This window comes from Protopterus annectens, chromosome 6.part0 (genome assembly GCF_019279795.1).
Source record: "Protopterus annectens isolate FY-2018-M chromosome 6.part0, PAN1.0, whole genome shotgun sequence".
NCBI classification, from domain to species: domain Eukaryota; kingdom Metazoa; phylum Chordata; order Ceratodontiformes; family Protopteridae; genus Protopterus; species Protopterus annectens.
The window spans coordinates 786,854,037-786,866,576 of NC_056737.1; positions in this window are offsets into that span (position 1 = coordinate 786,854,037).

The window sequence follows — 12,540 nt, forward strand, 5'->3', positions numbered from 1 at the left end:
CACCTCCTTTCTGTCCAGCAGGACCTCCTGTTGGTAAACTTTTTTTTTAAATAAGCAACTTTACAAAGACATTTTCAACACAAGGACATGGGGAAATCAGCTTGATATACATATGACATATACTTCTTTACAAAACTCCAGCTAGCTATGCTGGCATATGTTACACATAGTTTCATGGGTTCATAGATTAGTACTAGGCTAACTGCCCTTGTGGGCCATTTTAAGCCTCACCAGTTACCTCATGTAAGAGTCAACCATGCACCTTGTGTCTGTAAGGTGAACACCCTAACCATTATGCCAACCTCTCAGCCCCTCTCTCCCTGGCACAGATGGCACAACCTGATATCATCACAGAGGGTACTTGAAGGCATGTGACCAGTGTCAAAATGTTACCAAAAGTGTAGACAAACCTAAGGCTGCTTTAATGTCATTGTCTGTTACTGAAGAACCATTTTAGTGGGTAGCCGTTGATACAGTGGGGCATCTTTACCCCAGTATGAGAGGTCAGTAATATATAATGGTGGTGCCAGTGATAGGCTGTGCTACTAGGTACCTTGAAGTGGTGGGTTATACTCTACTGAGAAAGAAATGGGATCAAATCATCTCTTAGAAATTTCATCAAGGTAATTTCCTTCAGGAAATACTGATGCACAGAGGTGCTAAGTTCATGTTAGACTTGCTGACCTGTTTGTGAAAATGCTTTGGGATAAAGCAATATGATTTGATATAGATGATTAACTCTTCTCTTAAGACCATGCTAAAAGCATTCACAGACCAGTTTAAACTGGAGTAGGTAAATGACCTGCTTGCATGAAGAATGGTACCGCAAGAATCCATAGGAGGTGTGTGTGGTGAATGGTAGCATGCCTTATAGGAGGTGTGTGTGGTGAATGGTAGCATGTCTTATAGGAGGTGTGTGTGGTGAATGGTAGCATGTCTTATAGGAGGTGTGTGTGGTGAATGGTAGCATGTCTTGTAGGAGGTGTGTGTGGTGAATGGTAACATGTCTTGTAGGAGATGTGTGTGGTGAATGGTAGCATGTCTTTTAGGAGGTGTGTGTGGTGAATAGTAGCATGTCTTGTAGGAGGTGTGTGTGGTGAATGGTAAAATGTCTCATAGGAGGTGTGTGTGGTGAATGGTAGCATGTCTTATAGGAGGTGTGTGTGATAAGTGGTAGCATGTCTTATAGGAGGTGTGTGTGGTGAATGGTAGCATGTCTTATAGGAGGTGTGTGTGGTGAATGGTAGCATGTCTTATAGGAGGTGTGTGTGGTGAATGGTAGCATGTCTTATAGGAGGTGTGTGTGATGAATGGTAGCATGTCTTATAGGAGGTGTGTGTGGTGAATGGTAGCATGTCTTATAGGAGGTGTGTGTGGAGAATGGTAGCATGTCCTATAGGAGGTGTGTGTGGTGAATGGTAGCATGTCTTATAGGAGGTGTGTGTGATGAATGGTAGCATGTGTTATAGGAGGTGTGTGTAGACAATAGTAGCATGTCTTATAGGAGGTGTGTGTGGTTAATGGTAGCATGTCTTATAGGAGGTGTGTGTGGTGAATGGTTGCATGTCTTGTAGGAGGTGTGTGTGGTGAATGGTAGCATGTCTTATAGGAGGTTTGTGTGGTGAATGGTAGCATGTCGTATAGGAGGAGTGTGTGGTGAATGGTAGCATGTCTTATAGGAGGTGTGTGTGGTGAATGGTAACATGTCTTATAGGAGGTGTGTGTGGTGAATGGTAGCATGTCTTATAGGAGGTGTGTGTGGTGAATGGTAGCATGTCTTATAGGAGGTGTGTTTGGTGATTGGTAGCATGTCTTACAGGAGGTGTGTGTGGTGAATGGTAGCATGTCTTATAGGAGGTGTGTGTGGTGAATGGTAGCATGTCTTATAGGAGGTGTGTGTGGTGAAGGGTAACATGTCTTATAGGAGGTGTGTGTGGTGAATGGTAGCATGTCTTATAGGAGATGTGTGTGGTGAAGGGTAGCATGTCTTACAGGAGGTGTGTGTGGTGAATGGTAGCATGTCTTATAGGAGGTGTGTGTGGTGAATGGTAGCATGTCTTACAGGAGGTGTGTGTGGTGAATGGTAGCACGTCTTTTGGAGGTGTGTGTGGTGAATGATAGCATGTCTTATAGGAGGTGTGTGTGGTGAATGGTAGCATGTCTTATAGGAGGTGTGTGTGGTGAATCGTAACATGTCTTATAGGAGGTGTGTGTGGTGAATGGTAGCATGTCTTATAGGAGGTGTGTGTGGTGAATGGTAGCATGTTTTATAGGAGGTGTGTGTGGTGAATGGTAACATGTCTTATAGGAGGTGTGTGTGGTGAATGGTAGCATGTCTTATAGGAGGTGTGTGTGGTGAATGGTAGCATGTCTTATAGCAGGTGTGTGTGGTGAATGGTAGCATGTCTTATAGGAGGTGTGTGTGGTGAATGGTAGCATGTCTTATAGGAGGTGTGTGTGGTGAATGGTAGCATGTCTTATAGGAGGTGTGTGTGGAGAATGGTAGCATGTCTTATAGGAGGTGTGTGTGGTGAATGGTAGCATGTCTTATAGGAGGTGTGTGTGGTGAATGGTAGCATGTCTTGAAGGAGGTGTGTGTGGTGAATGGTAACATGTCTTGTAGGAGATGTGTGTGGTGAATGGTAGCATGTCTTATAGGAGGTGTGTGTGGTGAATGGTAGCATGTCTTGTAGGAGGTTTGTGTGGTGAATGGTAACATGTCTCATAGGAGGTGTGTGTGGTGAATGGTAGCATGTCTTATAGGAGGTGTGTGTGGTGAATGGTAGCATGTCTTATAGGAGGTGTGTGTGGTGAATGGCAGCATGTCTTAAAGGAGGCGTGTGTGGTGAATGGTAGCATGTCTTATAGGAGGTGTGTGTGGTGAATGGTAGCATGTCTTATAGGAGGTGTGTGTGGTGAATGGTAGCATGTCTTATAGGAGGTGTGTGTGGTGATTGGTAGCATGTCTTGCAGGAGGTGTGTGTGGTGAATGGTAGCATGTCTTATAGGAGGTGTGTGTGGTGAATGGTAACATGTCTTATAGGAGGTGTGTGTGGTGAAGGGTAACATGTCTTATAGGAGGTGTGTGTGGTGAATGGTAGCATGTCTTATAGGAGGTGTGTGTGGTGAAGGGTAGCATGTCTTATAGGAGGTGTGTGGTGAATGGTAGCATATCTTAAAGGTGGTGTGTGTGGTGAATGGTAGCATGTCTTACAGGAGGTGTGTGTGGTGAATGGTAGCACATCTTTTGGAGGTGTGTGTGGTGAATGATAGCATGTCTTATAGGAGGTGTGTGTGGTGAATGGTAGCATGTCTTATAGGAGGTGTGTGTGGTGAATCGTAACATGTCTTATAGGAGGTGTGTGTGGTGAATGGTAGCATGTCTTATAGGAGGTGTGTGTGGTGAATGGTAGCATGTCTTATAGGGGGTGTGTGTGGTGAATGGTAGCATGTATTATAGGAGGTGTGTGTGGTGAATGGTAGCATGTCTTATAGGAGGTGTGTGTGGTGAATGGTAGCATGTCTTATAGGAGGTGTGTGTGGTGAATGGTAGCATGTCTTATAGGAGGTGTGTGTGGTGAATGGTAGCATGTCTTATAGGAGGTGTGTGTGGTGAATGGTAGCATGTCTTATAGGAGGTGTGTGTGGTGAATGGTAGCATGTCTTATAGAAGGTGTGTGTGGTGAATGGTAGCATGTCTTGTAGGAGGTGTGTGTGGTGAATGGTAGCATGTCTTGTAGGAGGTGTGTGTGGTGAATGGTAGCATGTCTTTTAGGAGGTGTGTGTGGTGAATGGTAGCATGTCTTATAGGAGGTGTGTGTGATGAATGGTAGCATGTCTTATAGGAGGTGTGTGTGTGGTGAATGGTAGCATGTCTTATAGGAGGTGTGTGTGGTGAATGGTAGAATGTCTTATAGGAGGTGTGTGTGGTGAATGGTAGCATGTCTTATAGGAGGTGTGTGGGGTGAATGGTAGCATGTCTTATAGGAGGTGTGTGTGGTGAATGGTAGCATGTCTTGTAGGAGGTGTGTGTGGTGAATGGTAACATGTCTTGTAGGAGATGTGTGTGGTGAATGGTAGCATGTCTTATAGGAGGTGTGTGTGGTGAATAGTAGCATGTCTTGTAGGAGGTGTGTGTGGTGAATGGTAAAATGTCTCATAGGAGGTGTGTGTGGTGAATGGTAGCATGTCTTATAGGAGGTGTGTGTGATAAATGGTAGCATGTCTTATAGGAGGTGTGTGTGGTGAATGGTAGCATGTCTTATAGGAGGTGTGTGTGGTGAATGGTAGCATGTCTTATAGGAGGTGTGTGTGGTGAATGGTAGCATGTCTTATAGGAGGTGTGTGTGGTGAATGGTAGCATGTCTTATAGGAGGTGTGTGTGGTGAATGGTAGCATGTCTTATAGGAGGTGTGTGTGGTGAATGGTAGCATGTCTTATAGGAGGTGTGTGTGGTGAATGGTAGCATGTCTTATAGGAGGTGTGTGTGGTGAATGGTAGCATGTCTTATAGGAGGTGTGTGTGGTGAATGGTAGCATGTCTTATAGGAGGTGTGTGTGGTGAATGGTAGCATGTCTTATAGGAGGTGTGTGTGGTGAATGGTAGCATGTCTTATAGGAGGTGTGTGTGGTGAATGGTAGCATGTCTTATAGGAGGTGTGTGTGGTGAATGGTAGCATGTCTTATAGGAGGTGTGTGTGGTGAATGGTAGCATGTCTTATAGGAGGTGTGTGTGGTGAATGGTAGCATGTCTTATAGGAGGTGTGTGTGGTGAATGGTAGCATGTCTTATAGGAGGTGTGTGTGGTGAATGGTAGCATGTCTTATAGGAGGTGTGTGTGGTGAATGGTAGCATGTCTTATAGGAGGTGTGTGTGGTGAATGGTAGCATGTCTTATAGGAGGTGTGTGTGGTGAATGGTAGCATGTCTTATAGGAGGTGTGTGTGGTGAATGGTAGCATGTCTTATAGGAGGTGTGTGTGGTGAAGGGTAGCATGTCTTATAGAAGGTGTGTGTGGTGAATGGTAGCATGTCTTATAGGAGGTGTGTGTGGTGAATGGTAGCATGTCTTATAGGAGGTGTGTGTGGTGAATGGTAGCATGTCTTATAGGAGGTGTGTGTGGTGAATGGTAGCATGTCTTATAGGAGGTGTGTGTGGTGAATGGTAGCATGTCTTATAGGAGGTGTGTGTGGTGAATGGTAGCATGTCTTATAGGAGGTGTGTGTGGTGAATGGTAGCATGTCTTATAGGAGGTGTGTGTGGTGAATGGTAGCATGTCTTATAGGAGGTGTGTGTGGTGAATGGTAGCATGTCTTATAGCAGGTGTGTGTGGTGAATGGTAGCATGTCTTATAGGAGGTGTGTGTGGTGAATGGTAGCATGTCTTATAGGAGGTGTGTGTGGTGAATGGTAGCATGTCTTATAGGAGGTGTGTGTGGTGAATGGTAGCATGTCTTATAGGAGGTGTGTGTGGTGAATGGTAGCATGTCTTATAGGAGGTGTGTGTGGTGAATGGTAGCATGTCTTATAGGAGGTGTGTGTGGTGAATGGTAGCATGTCTTATAGGAGGTGTGTGTGGTGAATGGTAGCATGTCTTATAGGAGGTGTGTGTGGTGAATGGTAGCATGTCTTATAGGAGGTGTGTGTGATGAATGGTAGCATGTCTTATAGGAGGTGTGTGTGGTGAATGGTAGCATGTCTTATAGGAGGTGTGTGTGGTGAATGGTAGCATGTCTTATAGGAGGTGTGTGTGGTGAATGGTAGCATGTCTTATAGGAGGTGTGTGTGGTGAATGGTAGTATGTCTTATAGGAGGTGTGTGTGGTGAATGGTAGCATGTCTTATAGGAGGTGTGTGGTGAATGGTAGCATGTCTTATAGGAGGTGTGTGTGGTGAATGGTAACATGTCTTATAGGAGGTGTGTGTGGTGAATGGTAGCATGTCTTATAGGAGGTGTGTGTGGTGAATGGTAGCATGTCTTATAGGAGGTGTGTGTGGTGAATCGTAACATGTCTTATAGGAGGTGTGTGTGGTGAATGGTAGCATGTCTTATAGGAGGTGTGTGTGGTGAATGGTAGCATGTCTTATAGGAGGTGTGTGTGGTGAATGGTAGCATGTCTTATAGGAGGTGTGTGTGGTGAATGGTAGCATGTCTTATAGGAGGTGTGTGTGGTGAATGGTAGCATGTCTTATAGGAGGTGGGTGTGGTGAATGGTAGCATGTCTTATAGGAGGTGTGTGTGGTGAATGGTAGCATGTCTTATAGGAGGAGTGTGTGGTGAATGGTAGCATGTATTATAGGAGGTGTGTGTGTGGTGAATGGTAGCATGTCTTATAGGAGATGTGTGTGGTGAATGGTAGCATGTCTTATAGGAGGTGTGTGTGGTGAATGGTAGCATGTCTTATAGGAGGTGTGTGTGGTGAATGGTAGCATGTCTTATAGGAGGTGTGTGTGGTGAATGGTAGCATGTCTTATAGGAGGTGTGTGTGGTGAATGGTAGCATGTCTTATAGGAGGTGTGTGTGGTGAATGGTAGCATGTCTTATAGGAGGTGTGTGTGGTGAATGGTAGCATGTCTTATAGGAGGTGTGTGTGGTGAATGGTAGCATGTCTTATAGGAGGTGTGTGTGGTGAATGGTAGCATGTCTTATAGGAGGTGTGTGTGGTGAATGGTAGCATGTCTTATAGGAGGTGTGTGTGGTGAATGGTAGCATGTCTTATAGGAGGTGTGTGTGGTGAATGGTAGCATGTCTTATAGGAGGTGTGTGTGGTGAATGGTAGCATGTCTTATAGGAGGTGTGTGTGGTGAATGGTAGCATGTCTTATAGGAGGTGTGTGTGGTGAATGGTAGCATGTCTTATAGGAGGTGTGTGTGGTGATTGGTAGCATGTCTTATAGGAGGTGTGTGTTTTGAATGGTAGCATGTCTTATAGGAGGTGTGTGTGGTGAATGGTAGCATGTCTTATAGGAGGTGTGTGTGGTGAATGGTAGCATGTCTTATAGGAGGTGTGTGTGGTGAATGGTAGCATGTCTTATAGGAGGTGTGTGTGGTGAATGGTAGCATGTCTTATAGGAGGTGTGTGTGGTGAATGGTAGCATGTCTTATAGGAGGTGTGTGTGGTGAATGGTAGCATGTCTTATAGGAGGTGTGTGTGGTGAATGGTAGCATGTCTTATAGGAGGTGTGTGTGGTGAATGGTAGCATGTCTTATAGGAGGTGTGTGTGGTGAATGGTAGCATGTCTTATAGGAGGTGTGTGTGGTGAATGGTAGCATGTCTTATAGGAGGTGTGTGTGGTGAATGGTAGCATGTCTTATAGGAGGTGTGTGTGGTGAATGGTAGCATGTCTTATAGGAGGTGTGTGTGGTGAATGGTACCATGTCTTATAGGAGGTGTGTGTGGTGAATGGTAGCATGTCTTATAGGAGGTGTGTGTGGTGAATGGTAGCATGTCTTATAGGAGGTGTGTGTGGTGAATGGTAGCATGTCTTATAGGAGGTGTGTGTGGTGAATGGTAGCATGTAGCATGTCTTATAGGACGTGTGTGTGGTGAATGGTAGCATGTCTTATAGGAGGTGTGTGTGGTGAATGGTAGCATGTCTTATAGGAGGTGTGTGTGGTGAATGGTAGCATGTCTTATAGGAGGTGTGTGTGGTGAATGGTAGCATGTCTTATAGGAGGTGTGTGTGGTGAATGGTAGCATGTCTTATAGGAGGTGTGTGTGGTGAATGGTAGCATGTCTTATAGGAGGTGTGTGTGGTGAATGGTAGCATGTCTTATAGGAGGTGTGTGTGGTGAATGGTAGCATGTCTTATAGGAAGTGTGTGTGGTGAATGGTAGCATGTCTTATAGGAGGTGTGTGTGGTGAATGGTAGCATGTCTTATAGGAGGTGTGTGTGGTGAATGGTAGCATGTCTTATAGGAGGTGTGTGTGGTGAATGGTAGCATGTCTTATAGGAGGTGTGTGTGGTGAATGGTAGCATGTCTTATAGGAGGTGTGTGTGGTGAATGGTAGCATGTCTTATAGGAGGTGTGTGTGGTGAATGGTAGCATGTCTTATAGGAGGTGTGTGTGGTGAATGGTAGCATGTCTTATAGGAGGTGTGTGTGGTGAATGGTAGCATGTCTTATAGGAGGTGTGTGTGGTGAATGGTAGCATGTCTTATAGGAGGTGTGTGGTGAATGGTAGCATGTCTTATAGGAGGTGTGTGTGGTGAATGGTAGCATGTTTAATAGGAGGTGTGTGTGCTGAATGGTAGCATGTCTTATAGGAGGTGTGTGTGGTGAATGGTAGCATGTCTTATAGGAGGTGTGTGTGGTGAATGGTAGCATGTCTTATAGGAGGTGTGTGTGGTGAATGGTAGCATGTCTTATAGGAGGTGTGTGTGGTGAATGGTAGCATGTCTTATAGGAGGTGTGTGTGGTGAATGGTAGCATGTCTTATAGGAGGTGTGTGTGGTGAATGGTAGCATGTCTTATAGGAGGTGTGTGTGGTGTATGGTAGCATGTCTTATAGGAGGTGTGAATGGTGAATGGTAGCATGTCTTATAGGAGGTGTGTGTGGTGAATGGTAGCATGTCTTATAGGAGGTGTGTGTGGTGAATGGTAGCATGTCTTATAGGAGGTGTGTGTGGTGAATGGTAGCATGTCTTATAGGAGGTGTGTGTGGTGAATGGTAGCATGTCTTATAGGAGGTGTGTGTGGTGAATGGTAGCATGTCTTATAGGAGGTGTGTGTGGTGAATGGTAGCATGTCTTATAGGAGGTGTGTGTGGTGAATGGTAGCATGTCTTATAGGAGGTGTGTGTGGTGAATGGTAGCATGTCTTATAGGAGGTGTGTGTGGTGATTGCTAGCATGTCTTATAGGAAGTGTATGTGGTGAATGGTAGCATGTCTTATAGGAGGTGTGTGTGGTGAATGGTAGCATGTCTTATAGGAGGTGTGTGTGGTGAATGGTAGCATGTCTTATAGGAGGTGTGTGTGGTGAATGGTAGCATGTCTTATAGGAGATGTGTGTGGTGAATGGTAGCATGTCTTATAGGAGGTGTGTGTGGTGAATGGTAGCATGTCTTATAGGAGGTGTGTGTGTTGAATGGTAGCATGTCTTATAGGAGGTGTGTGTGGTGAATGGTAGCATGTCTTATAGGAGGTGTGTGTGGTGAATGGTAGCATGTCTTATAGGAGGTGTGTGTGTTGAATGGTAGCGTCTTATAGGAGGTGTGTGTGGTGAATGGTAGCATGTCTTATAGGAGGTGTGTGTGGTGAATGGTAGCATGTCTTATAGGAGGTGTGTGTGGTGAATGGTAACATGTCTTATAGGAGGTGTGTGTGGTGAATGGTAGAGTCTTATAGGAGGTGTGTGTGGTGAATGGTAGCATGTCTTATAGGAGGTGTGTGTGGTGAATGGTAGCATGTCTTATAGGAGGTGTGTGTGGTGAATGGTAGCATGTCTTATAGGAGGTGTGTGTGGTGAATGGTAGCATGTCTTATAGGAGGTGTGTGTGGTGAATGGTAGCATGTCTTATAGGAGGTGTGTGTGGTGAATGGTAGCATGTCTTATAGGAGGTGTGTGTGGTGAATGGTAGCATGTCTTATAGGAGGTGTGTGTGGTGAATGGTAGCATGTCTTATAGGAGGTGTGTGTGGTGAATGGTAGCATGTCTTATAGGAGGTGTGTGTGGTGAATGGTAGCATGTCTTATAGGAGGTGTGTGTGGTGAATGGTAGCATGTCTTATAGGAGGTGTGTGTGGTGAATGGTAGCATGTCTTATAGGAGGTGTGTGTGGTGAATGGTAGCATGTCTTATAGGAGGTGTGTGTGGTGAATGGTAGCATGTCTTATAGGAGGTGTGTGTGGTGAATGGTAGCATGTCTTATAGAAGGTGTGTGTGGTGAATGGTAGCATGTCTTATAGGAGGTGTGTGTGGTGAATGGTAGCATGTCTTATAGGAGGTGTGTGTGGTGAATGGTAGCATGTCTTATAGGAGGTGTGTGTGGTGAATGGTAGCATGTCTTATAGGAGGTGTGTGTGGTGAATGGTAGCATGTCTTATAGGAGGTGTGTGTGGTGAATGGTAGCATGTCTTATAGGAGGTGTGTGTGGTGAATGGTAGCATGTCTTATAGGAGGTGTGTGTGGTGAATGGTAGCATGTCTTATAGGAGGTGTGTGTGGTGAATGGTAGCATGTCTTATAGGAGGTGTGTGTGGTGAATGGTAGCATGTCTTATAGGAGGTGTGTGTGGTGAATGGTAGCATGTCTTATAGGAGGTGTGTGTGGTGAATGGTAGCATGTCTTATAGGAGGTGTGTGTGGTGAATGGTAGCATGTCTTATAGGAGGTGTGTGTGGTGAATGGTAGCATGTCTTATAGGAGGTGTGTGTGGTGAATGGTAGCATGTCTTATAGGAGGTGTGTGTGGTGAATGGTAGCATGTCTTATAGGAGGTGTGTGGTGAATGGTAGCATATCTTCTTATAGGAGGTGTGTGTGGTGAATGGTAGCATGTCTTATAGAAGGTGTGTGTGTTGAATGGTAGCATGTCTTATAGGAGGTGTGTGTGTGGTGAATGGTAGCATGTCTTATAGGAGGTGTGTGTGGTGAATGGTAGCATGTCTTATAGGAGGTGTGTGTGGTGAATGGTAGCATGTCTTATAGGAGGTGTGTGTGGTGAATGGTAGCATGTCTTATAGGAGGTGTGTGTGGTGAATGGTAGCATGTCTTATAGGAGGTGTGTGTGGTGAATGGTAGCATGTCTTATAGGAGGTGTGTGTGGTGAATGGTAGCATGTCTTATAGGAGGTGTGTGTGGTGAATGGTAGCATGTCTTATAGGAGGTGTGTGTGGTGAATGGTAGCATGTCTTATAGGAGGTGTGTGTGGTGAATGGTAGCATGTCTTATAGGAGGTGTGTGTGGTGAATGGTAGCATGTCTTATAGGAGGTGTGTGGTGAATGGTAGCATGTCTTATAGGAGGTGTGTGTGGTGAATGGTAGCATGTCTTATAGGAGGTGTGTGTGGTGAATGGTAGCATGTCTTATAGGAGGTGTGTGTGGTGAATGGTAGCATGTCTTATAGGAGGTGTGTGTGGTGAATGGTAGCATGTCTTATAGGAGGTGTGTGTGGTGAATGGTAGCATGTCTTATAGGAGGTGTGTGTGGTGAATGGTAGCATGTCTTATAGGAGGTGTGTGTGGTGAATGGTAGCATGTCTTATAGGAGGTGTGTGTGGTGAATGGTAGCATGTCTTATAGGAGGTGTGTGTGGTGAATGGTAGCATGTCTTATAGAAGGTGTGTGTGTTGAATGGTAGCATGTCTTATAGGAGGTGTGTGTGTGGTGAATGGTAGCATGTCTTATAGGAGGTGTGTGGTGAATGGTAGCATGTCTTATAGGAGGTGTGTGTGGTGAATGGTAGCATGTCTTATAGGAGGTGTGTGTGGTGAATGGTAGCATGTCTTATAGGAAGTGTGTGTGGTGAATTGTAGCATGTCTTATAGGAGGTGTGTGTGGTGAATGGTAGCATGTCTTATAGGAGGTGTGTGTGGTGAATGGTAGCATGTCTTATAGGAGGTGTGTGTGGTGAATGGTAGCATGTCTTATAGGAGGTGTGTGTGGTGAATGGTAGCATGTCTTATAGGAGGTGTGTGTGGTGAATGGTAGCATGTCTTATAGGAGGTGTGTGTGGTGAATGGTAGCATGTCTTATAGGAGGTGTGTGTGGTGAATGGTAGCATGTCTAATAGGAGGTGTGTGTGGTGAATGGTAGCATGTCTTATAGGAGGTGTGTGTGGTGAATGGTAGCATGTCTTATAGGAGGTGTGTGTGGTGAATGGTAGCATGTCTTATAGGAGGTGTGTGTGGTGAATGGTAGCATGTCTTATAGGAGGTGTGTGTGGTGAATGGTAGCATGTCTTATAGGAGGTGTGTGTGGTGAATGGTAGCATGTCTTATAGGAGGTGTGTGTGGTGAATGGTAGCATGTCTTATAGGAGGTGTGTGTGGTGTGGTGAATGGTAGCACATCTTTTAGAGGTGTGTGTGGTGAATGGTAGCATGTCTTATAGGAGGTGTGTGTGGTGAATGGTAGCATGTCTTATAGGAGGTGTGTGTGGTGAATGGTAGCATGTCTTATAGGAGGTGTGTGTGGTGAATGGTAGCATGTCTTATAGGAGGTGTGTGTGGTGAATGGTAGCATGTCTTATAGGAGGTGTGTGTGGTGAATGGTAGCATGTCTTATAGGAGGTGTGTGTGTGGTGAATCGTAACATGTCTTATAGGAGGTGTGTGTGGTGAATGGTAGCATGTCTTATAGGAGGTGTGTGTGGTGAATGGTAGCATGTCTTATAGGAGGTGTGTGTGGTGAATGGTAGCATGTCTTATAGGAGGTGTGTGTGTTGAATGGTAGCATGTCTTATAGGAGGTGTGTGTGGTGAATGGTAGCATGTCTTATAGGAGGTGTGTGTGGTGAATGGTAGCATGTCTTATAGGAGGTGTGTGTGTGTGGTGATTGCTAGCATGTCTTATAGGAGGTGTGTGTGGTGATTGCTAGCATGTCTTATAGG